Source organism: Papaver somniferum, chromosome 4 (genome assembly GCF_003573695.1).
Source record: "Papaver somniferum cultivar HN1 chromosome 4, ASM357369v1, whole genome shotgun sequence".
NCBI classification, from domain to species: Eukaryota; Viridiplantae; Streptophyta; class Magnoliopsida; order Ranunculales; family Papaveraceae; genus Papaver; species Papaver somniferum.
In genome coordinates, this window is record NC_039361.1 from 89,989,136 (window position 1) to 89,998,637 (window position 9,502).

Sequence of the window (9,502 nt, forward strand, 5' to 3'; positions counted from 1 at the left end):
TTTGGAGAGAACTTTGGAGCAGACATATCTTGTTGAATGTGTTTTGCCGTCTTTAGCACCAAATCTCCTAATTGGAAAGTTCGAGGTCTTACCATTTTGTTAAAAGCTCTGGAGATCCTTTGCTTGTATGCTTCCACATATTTTTCTACCTTATCCCTTCTTGACTCAAGCATGTCCAGTTCAGCGATCCTTGAGTTGGACACGTCTGTTTCATCCCATTGTACTCCACTGGATGTAGCGATCCTTGCTGAAGGAATCTTGATTTCTGCTCGGAGTATGGCGTCAGCTTCATAGGAAAGAGAGTACGGTGAAGTTCCGATTGAACTCCTTGGTGCGGTCCGGTAGGCCCATAAATCCGTAGGAAATTGTTCATGCCACGTTCGAGGATTATCATGAATTGTTCGGCCGAGAATTCAGATCAAAGTTTTATTGGTACTCTCTGCTTATCCGTTTCCTTGGGGATAGTATGGTGTGGAGAAAACTTGTTTGATGTCGTATTCCTCGAGAAATTCTGTCACGTGTTTGTTGGCAAAAGGAGTTCCATTATCAGTAATAATGTGTTTAGGAACGCCGAACCTGCATATTATGTGTTCCTTGATGAAAGCCGCAATCGTGACTCCAGTGGTACTTCGGAGAGGGATAGCTTCAACCCGCTTGGTAAAATACTCAGTTGCAGTGATTATGTACTCAAGTTGTTTCGAAGACGCTGGATTGATCTTTCCTATGATATCCAGACCCCAGCTATAGATAGGCCATGGAATACTCACAGAATTCAATGGGAGACAAGGAGTGTGGATGAGATTACCATGGACTTGGCATTTGTGACATCTCTGGACGTACGTAGCTGCATCGTCTTCCATGGTCGGCCAATAATACTTCTCATGAATCTGGAGAAATAATTTCCTTTTTCCTTGATGTTCTCCGTCGTGCATTTCTTTTAAAATTGTTGGAATTTCATGCTCAGATAAGCATCTCAGTAAATTCCAACCAAAGCTTTTGCGGTAAAAGATTCCGTCAAGAAAGGGAAACCTTTTATCTCTCTGAATGAGTTTGACTGTTTCCTTCTTTTCCAACGGCATCTCATTCTCCCGAAGGTACTTGATGTAAGGTTCCCTTCATTCTCCATTGTGGTGTACTGTCAAAGATTCTAAGTGATGAGGAGGCGTCTGACAATTGGGACAAGATCTTTGCAGAGTTCTTGACTGAGCTTCCATGGAAGGCCAATAATATCCCATCCTTTGAAGCTTTTTGTAAAGTGTTACCACCAACGTCTGTCCGCAGATCTCTTCATGTATGTGTTTGAGTTGTTCATTCGCTTCGTCGTTTCCGAGGCATCGTGATAAAGACCCGTCAGGATTCCGATAGTACAATGCTCCATGAAGCAAGAAATAGTTCTTTAGTTCCTTGAGGCTGACTTTCCCTTCTGAAAGAGAATTTCTCAATTCATGAATAATGGGTGCTCGCCAATCATTTGTTTGAATGTCTTCGACTTGAGCAAGCCAAGTAGATGACACATCACGCCTTTGTACCGTGATTGTTTTCTCCGCTCCTTCGAATTGTAGTTTAGAAGCGAGATTTGCTAGACAGTCAGCGTGTCTGTTGTTAGTTCGTCCAGTATGGATGATTGTGGCTTCAGCAAGATGAGTTAAGATCCGTTGAGCTTCCGTTATGAATGGTGCGAGCGTGATTTCTTCGAGAGAATATGCTCCATTCATTTGATTGACCAGTAGCTTTGAATCTCCCCTTATCTCAAGATGTGCTTCTCCTGCTCGCTTGGCCAGGGACAAACCTAATAAGAAAGCCTCATATTCTGCTGAATTGTTGGTGCAGTGAAAATCCAGTTTGAATGAATGCGAGAAGACTTCACCAGATGGAGACACTAGGACCACGCCCGCTCCTCCGGTGTCGTTGCTAGGAGTGTCGGAACCGTCAAAGTATAAGAGCCATGTCTCTTCTTTGATAACGAAAATCTCTGGAAACTCACCAGGTACGTCTTCATGTAACGTTGTCGTATATTCGCCTGGAAAAGCAGCAAGCAAATCGGCAACTTCTTGGCCTTTGATTGCTCTAGGCGGTACACAAGCTATGTCGAATTCTGACATCTGAAGTAGCCATTTTTCTGGTCTCCCTATCAAGGCTGGCTTTGATACTATAAGCTTTATAGGGTCATCTTTGGAAACAAGCATGACTCCGTTGGATAGCAGATGTTGCCTGAATTTCTGAATTGCATGCACTAATGCTAGACATGCTCTTTCATCTTTTGTGTATCTGAGTTGAGCATCTCTCATTGTACGACTGAAGTAGTAGATCGGTCTTCAATCCCTTCTTCGTCTTCTTGAGAAAGAAGTGCTCCAATAGCGACATCACTGGCAGCTGTATAAAGTGTCGCATGCACTAATAGTATCTTCTTGTTGGATGGTTGTCCACGTAAAACTTGCTCTTTTCTTCAACAGAGAGGTGAATGAAGCAATGAGTTGAGCTAATCCAGGAATGAAGCGTCGAATATAATTTAGCTTGCCCATAAAACTTTGGAGTTCTTTCACAGTGCGTGGAGGAGGCATGGTAGTAATAGCTTTCGTCTTGTTTGGATCAACTTTAATTCCTTCTGCAGTGACTAGGAATCCTAAAAATTTTCCAAAGGAGACACCAAATGCACATTTCATAGAATTCATCTTTAATTTATATTCTCTGCATCTTTCAAAGACTTGTCTCAGAACTTCTAGGTGGGATGTTCGAGTCTTCGACTTCACCACCACGTCATCAACATAGTTCTCCACCTGATTGTGCATCATGTCGTGGAATATTGCAGTCATAGCTCGCTGATAAGTAGCACCTGCATTCTTTAATCCAAAGGGAATCACGGTGTAGTGAAAATTCCCAACGGGAGTACGAAATGCAGTTTTGTTGGCGTCGTGTTCGTATATCTTGATCTGGTTGTATCCACTGTAACCATCCATGAATGAGAACATACCGTGACCACTGGTTGCATCAACGAGCATATCAACGTTGGGTAGAGGAAAATCATCCTTTGGGCAGCATTTATTCAGATTCCTGAAATCAACACGGCATCTAATGTGACCATTTTTCTTCTTGACAGGAACATCATTTGCCAGCCATGTTGGGCGCTGAATAGGTATGATAAACCCTGCTGCCAGTAGTTTCTGAATTTCTACCTTAATTTGATCCTCAACTTCGTGTCTGAACTGCCTAGGAGACTGTTTGACAACTTTGGAGCCAGGAGTGATGTGCAGATGATGAGTGATCAATTTTTCGTCAAGACTAGACATCTCTTCATATGTCCAAGCGAAGATATCCTGATATTCTTTCAACACACTTATCAGTCCCGCTCGCTTTTTCGGTGATAATGCAGAACTAATCAAGATTGCCCTTGGATCATCCTCCACCGATGTTGATCATTTCGAGGTCATCAATAGTAGAATCAGTGTCATCTTGCAATTGTCGTGGAGCATCTTGAATCTCTTCATCAGGTGATTGTTCACTCTTATATGATTCTTTAGGGCGGGGAGACTTTTCATTGTCCTCCCCTGTTAATTTCTAATCTTTGCTCGGCAGTACGTGACCCTCCCCTCTACATCATGACTGGATTTGAAGTTGGATCCTGGCGTTATAGCCTGATCTTTGTGGCACTTGACTGGTGTAGCAAATGACTTAATCGGTTTAGTACGTGAAGACGATGGTTTGTCAGCAGCTTTCTCAATGGATTCCCAATTCGGGAGTGGGGTATTGTAGATCTTCCTGGGAGGTTCAGGGATGTCCTTCTGAGATTCAAGGAATTTAGCATCATAGACCGGGGAGTAAGGAGATGATGAAGCCGCAATACGCACAATCTTGTTATTGAGCAGAGCTTTCATGCATTGATGATATGTTGTAGGAACCACTTTATTGTCATGGAGTCACGGTCTTCCAAGTATCATGTGGTAATCAGGCTCTTGCTCGATCACGTGAAATTTTGCCTTTGATTGAATAGGACCTACCCTCAGGTCTGTATATGCATATCCATATGTATGGATTTGACTTCCTTCAAAGCCCTTCATCAAGATGGGACGGCGAACAATTTTACTCTGTGGGAATTTGGCTGCTTTGAGAGTCTTCATGGTAATAATATTTGTAGAAGCGCCTGTATCAACGAGAGCCCTCTTGAATTCAGAGTCTTTGATAAAACTTGTCACGTACAAGGCGCGGTTATGGCCTTCATCTTCCATGCGGTCTTCTTCTCCAAAGGTGATATTGTTGATTGAGTGCTCAGACATCATGGACATTTATTCGACTCTTGGAGACAACGAAGCTACTTGCATATCAGATGATATCCGGTTGAGTGTGGCAAACGTGTCTGTACGCTGTTCTCTGGAAAAGTGTAAGATCTCACACAAGTTTTCTACCAACTGTGCAACCTTCTGGTCCACAGGCTTCTCATAAGTAGTGAAATTGTTGGTTTGAGGGTCACTATGTGACGAGTCAGTCCCGAGCGCTGGGACTTCTGAAGCGGAGATACTTCCTAACTGAGATGTCAGTTTGATGAGAAAATCGAGTATGTGGTTCATTGTATTTTTCATTAGATCCATGTTCCTGGTGTGGATCTCCAAGACTCACGCCAACTCAGTCAGGGTCGGGATTTCTCCACCTTCCGTGTTGTCAGATGTAGCGTTAGAAGGAGGAGCGTTTCCATTTGAAGGATTCTGGATTGGGTTTGGAGTAGTTGAATTAGTCATAAGACCAACCATCTTGTGAAAGTTTGAGATTGCAACCGAGATATTAACCTCCCACTATGGTCGCCAATCAGTAGATGGGGAAAAATGATTTGCTGGTTTTTACGGAATTGAGGAGATGACCGTGCTGAGGAGACTCCTTGAACCGAGAAAATGCTAAACCTCACACAGATGCACTGCAAGAAGGGAGTGCTTTAAGTTCGAGAGATCAATCTGTAGGACTCCGGCCTAAACCAAGACAATGGGCGTTCCAGAGTCAATTAGGTCACAAGAGAGGATGGGTTGATCTGTAGGAGGGAAGCTGAGAAATGTGTGAGATCAATGGTGATCGAGATTGTAGGTGTGTTGTGTATTCTGCATAAGAAAGTTCTGAATGATTGAATTTTACTCAGTTGAGAGTGATTGCTCAGACGATGAGTTCGTGTAGACGAAAGATTGTCTGTGTGAACTTGTCGAGAAATTCTTGTCTATTTCAATCAGGATTCAGAGACCTTTTTATATTGCTGAATTGTAAACACCTTGATCCCATGAAGTGTGACAGTTACTGGAGTCAAAGAGTGGGGAAGTGGGAAATCGTGCCAAAACCAGTTTCTCATCGTGCAGAGACTTGGTTGATTTTCCATCCACTTCTTTGCTAACTCCTCCAACTGATTGCACGACTTGATCACATTCTCATCGTGTGCATGAACACACGTGCCATAGACCGCCAGACCAAAACCCTAGTTAATATACCCCATGTGACACGATTGACATCTCGTGGTTGTGGAGTCAGTTGCTGACTTCATGGGACAATGAGTCCTTGTATTGCTGAGTCGAATGTGATTTACAAATTTTCTGAGACTCATGAATTGAACATGTCCGTTGAGACACAGGTATCATTGCCAAATAAATGTTGATAACATGAGCAAACTGTGCTCCTAAATCGTTGAATATTGATAGTTGAACCAATATTCCTTAGTCTGAGCAAATATTGCTCATCTGATGAATTGTTGGTGGCAGGACCAAACAAAATATTAAATTAAGATACTGACTGCTAGGCCGAGTATAATAATAATGAAAGTGTTGATCATGGGATCAACGTAAAATTATTAGTATTTGAATCTACTCAGAATTACGTTTTTGCAGAGCTCTGGATTCGAAACCCTAATTTTGATCAATTGTTGATTAATTGATGATTTATTGAAAACCAATACACGGAGTGAAGGAGGGACCGTCTACATGGGATGATAAGTCGACCATGTAACGCCCAGATGCTCAAGTGAGCAAAAATACCAAAGTATCCTTGATGATCCCAATTACTATCCACACACGCACCGGTCAAAGTAGTAACGTCCATTTTGAAACTCAGTCGGATATTCGTTGTATTGGCTCTTGTAATACCAGTTCGACATTCTATTGCAGGGGTGTGAGTTGTCATACAAAATAAAACCCACTGACAGGGGATTCGTGGGTGGATAGAGTCTTACTTTAAGGATGTAGTTTAAGAGTGGTCAGCTAATCCCAGCAGCCACACAACAAAACTGATAGCTGAACTTTACTACCACAAAATAAAACCCACATTTGTTTAAGGAAGACCACCACTCTTATTGTGATCAGCTGTGTGAGTCAAAACTGATTGACTTTAAGGATCCACAATTATTCAGGTTATTATTATGTGCTTCTAAGTTTTTACTTGAGTTTTTCCAGACTCTAATACCTGAACCGGACCTTAGTTGCGCGGGGCACCCCCGGAGGAAACTTGCTATTCGGACCCCTCAAATGGATAAGGGGTAACAAATTACTAAGGGGCATCCATTTCCAGGCAGCTGCTAAAGGGAGACCAGCACAGGATAGGGGGAGGTCATCCTCATCATTTGAATTCTGGTTTTGGCGGGAAACAAAACCAGCGAGCCTGCAGTTTAAGAAATCAAAATTTTGAGAAGTTTTACGGAGATTCAACCTCGGATTTTTGTTGGGCTGGACGTGATATAACTAAACAGGCCTAGTATGGGTGATTTAATCGATCAAATTGGGCTGAATAATCCGGAAGAAGAAAACAGAGATTGACTTGTAAAAGGAAACTGTATGGAATTATTTTAGGAATTTCAGGAAGACTAAAGGCGTGATATTGTTTCCTAAGGTGAGATTCTATCTAAGGAAGAGTTTCGGATGATTTGGAAGTCTTAGAAACGCGTAAGGAAGTCGGCAGAGAAGATTATTGCCGTGGCTTGCATGAAAAGAAAAAGAGGAATTTAATTGCTATTTTTAGGTTTCTGAGGAGTATAAAAGGTGTGTTCGAGTCCCAGGGAAGGGGATGAAGTCATTGGAGCAGTCGCAGAGGAGTTTGTAACGCCACAGAGCTGAATTGATCAAGTTGCAGGAAAACCTGAGTTTCTGCTGCTGTTGTTGAAGAACAAACATTGCAAATAAGAACTGCGTCTCAAATTTGTAACTCTGATACAGTAACTTCTTTGTAACAGTCAATCCTTTGTTTTGAAACGCCATTACACCGTTGCAAACAATCAGTTTTATAGTTTTTCATTCTTTTAATCAACTTTTGGGCTAAGAACAAATATTTTGAACAAGTGATTAATATGAGGAGCTAAACCCCATTGTTGAGGCGACGGAGGAAGCCATTTTTCCAAATATTATGTGGTAAATTCTATTTAATTTAATTTTTGTAATTCTTTTATGATTATTTGCACTGAACTGAAATTGAATTTATGATTCTGATTAAGTGGTTGTGTTCTCAATTGATGGGTCATGCTTAGGTTAAGTCGTTTGATGGTCCATGCTTTCGATTTATAGCTATTGTTTTGAGAATCTACTTGTCTAGGAGAATATTAGAATCACTTCAAACGTAAAGAGTTGCATAATTATTGACTAGATTAAATCACATAAAAATTGGAGATTGGTGGAATCCTGAGTCTCAGTGCTTTTTATAATCTTGATAACAATTTCTTTTTAAGTTTTCTATTTTAATTTGAGTCTAAAATCGAGTCCACACAACCCGAGTTGAACGAACTTTACTACCACTTTCAAAACTACATCAATTTTTGTGGTGTGGCTGCTGGGATTAGTTGCGCGGGGCACCCCCGGAGGACACTTGCTATTCGGACCACCACTCTTAATAGAATACCACCAATCCGAGTTGAACGAACTTTACTACCACAAAATAAGACTCTATTTTGGTGAGTCAAAACAGCTGAACTTTACTATCAGTTTTGTAAATTTAAAAATAAAAAAATAATAACTTTTTTTTCAACTTTTTTATTGGCCAAAAATACCTACACACACATAAAACACCATAATAAGTACAAAAATGAGCACTATCAATATATAGAATCGAGATAAATTAGACACAAAAATGTGTCTATCAATCCTGAAGACCAGTTGGTGAAAAGATGATTAAATGCTGGTTTAATCATTTTTTTTAAAATAATGCTAGTGTGAGCGTTAGGTAATAAAACCTAATTATGGAGAGATGAGGGACCGACCCTTGGTGGTTGTGGGACCAGCTGATGGTCGTCTGAGCAAACTCCCAGTTGTTTGAGAAGAGTTTGGACCCAATATGAGCAATTGAGCAAATTAGGTCAAAATTATTAAAACATGTGGGACCGGCTATTTGCAAACCTTAGGGACAGCCTTGGTCGGTCAAGGAGACATACCCTCGTCACCATAATGTCTGTGTCTCAATCTTGAGAATTTCAATATTTTCCGATGCGCGTTTGAGCAACATTTTGAGAAAATATGAAGGATTCAGGGGTTTGCCGAAACTAGAGAATCTTCATCAGATGATGAAAAATGATTAATAAAATAGGGGATTTGCAAGGTGTGGGATCGGCTATGGCTAGGGCATGACCGGCCAGCTAGCAAGCTGGGTCGCGCAACACCTTCCCAATTTTGTGTAATTTTATGTATTTTCCCTGATGTGAAGGAAATATCATGAAACTGAGGAATTTCATTCAGTTAAGGAATTTTCATGAGATTATGGAAATAATAATAATAAAATAGTGAGTCATAAAGTGTGAGACCGTCTATGGCCAAGGCATGGCCGGCCGGCCAAAGAGCCCGTCCCAAGGTACTTTTCCCAATTTTATTATATTTTATGATTTTAGGGAAACATCATAAAATCAAGAGGTTTGTTCAAACCAAGGAATTTGTTGAAATCATGGAGTTTCCATGAGATGAGGGAAATATAAAAAATAATAATAATAAAATAAGGGGCGTGTGGGACCGGCTAGGGCCCGGTCCCACGAGTTTCCCTAATTTTACATTATTTTCATGACTTGAGGGAAATTTAATGAATTCAAGGAATTTTCATGGGATGAGGGAAATAAGAATAAAATAATAAGGAGTCATGAGTTGTGGGATCGGCCACGGATAGTGCATGGCCGGCCAGCTAGTGAGTCCGGTCCCACGACATCTTTCCTTATTTATAATTATTTCTTTGATACGAGGAAACACCATGAGACTGGGGAGTTTCCTTTAGACGAAGGAGATTTGCCCGAATGAAAGGATTTTCATGAGATCAGGGAAAATAATAAAAATATGATAAAATATAAAATTGGGCGTGGGAATGGCCACGACACGACCGGTGGGCCCAGTCTCCCAGCGCTTCGAGTAATATTTTATTATTTATTATTTTCTTCCTATTTTTCATAGGTTCATCATTCCTTCGTGTTTTGGAATGCTCGTTTGTGCATTCAGGTGCTCATTTGTGCATTATTGCTGAGTACACTTGCACCATTTTTATTGGGGCTTACTCGAGAGCTGATCAGATGCCCGTACGTCAA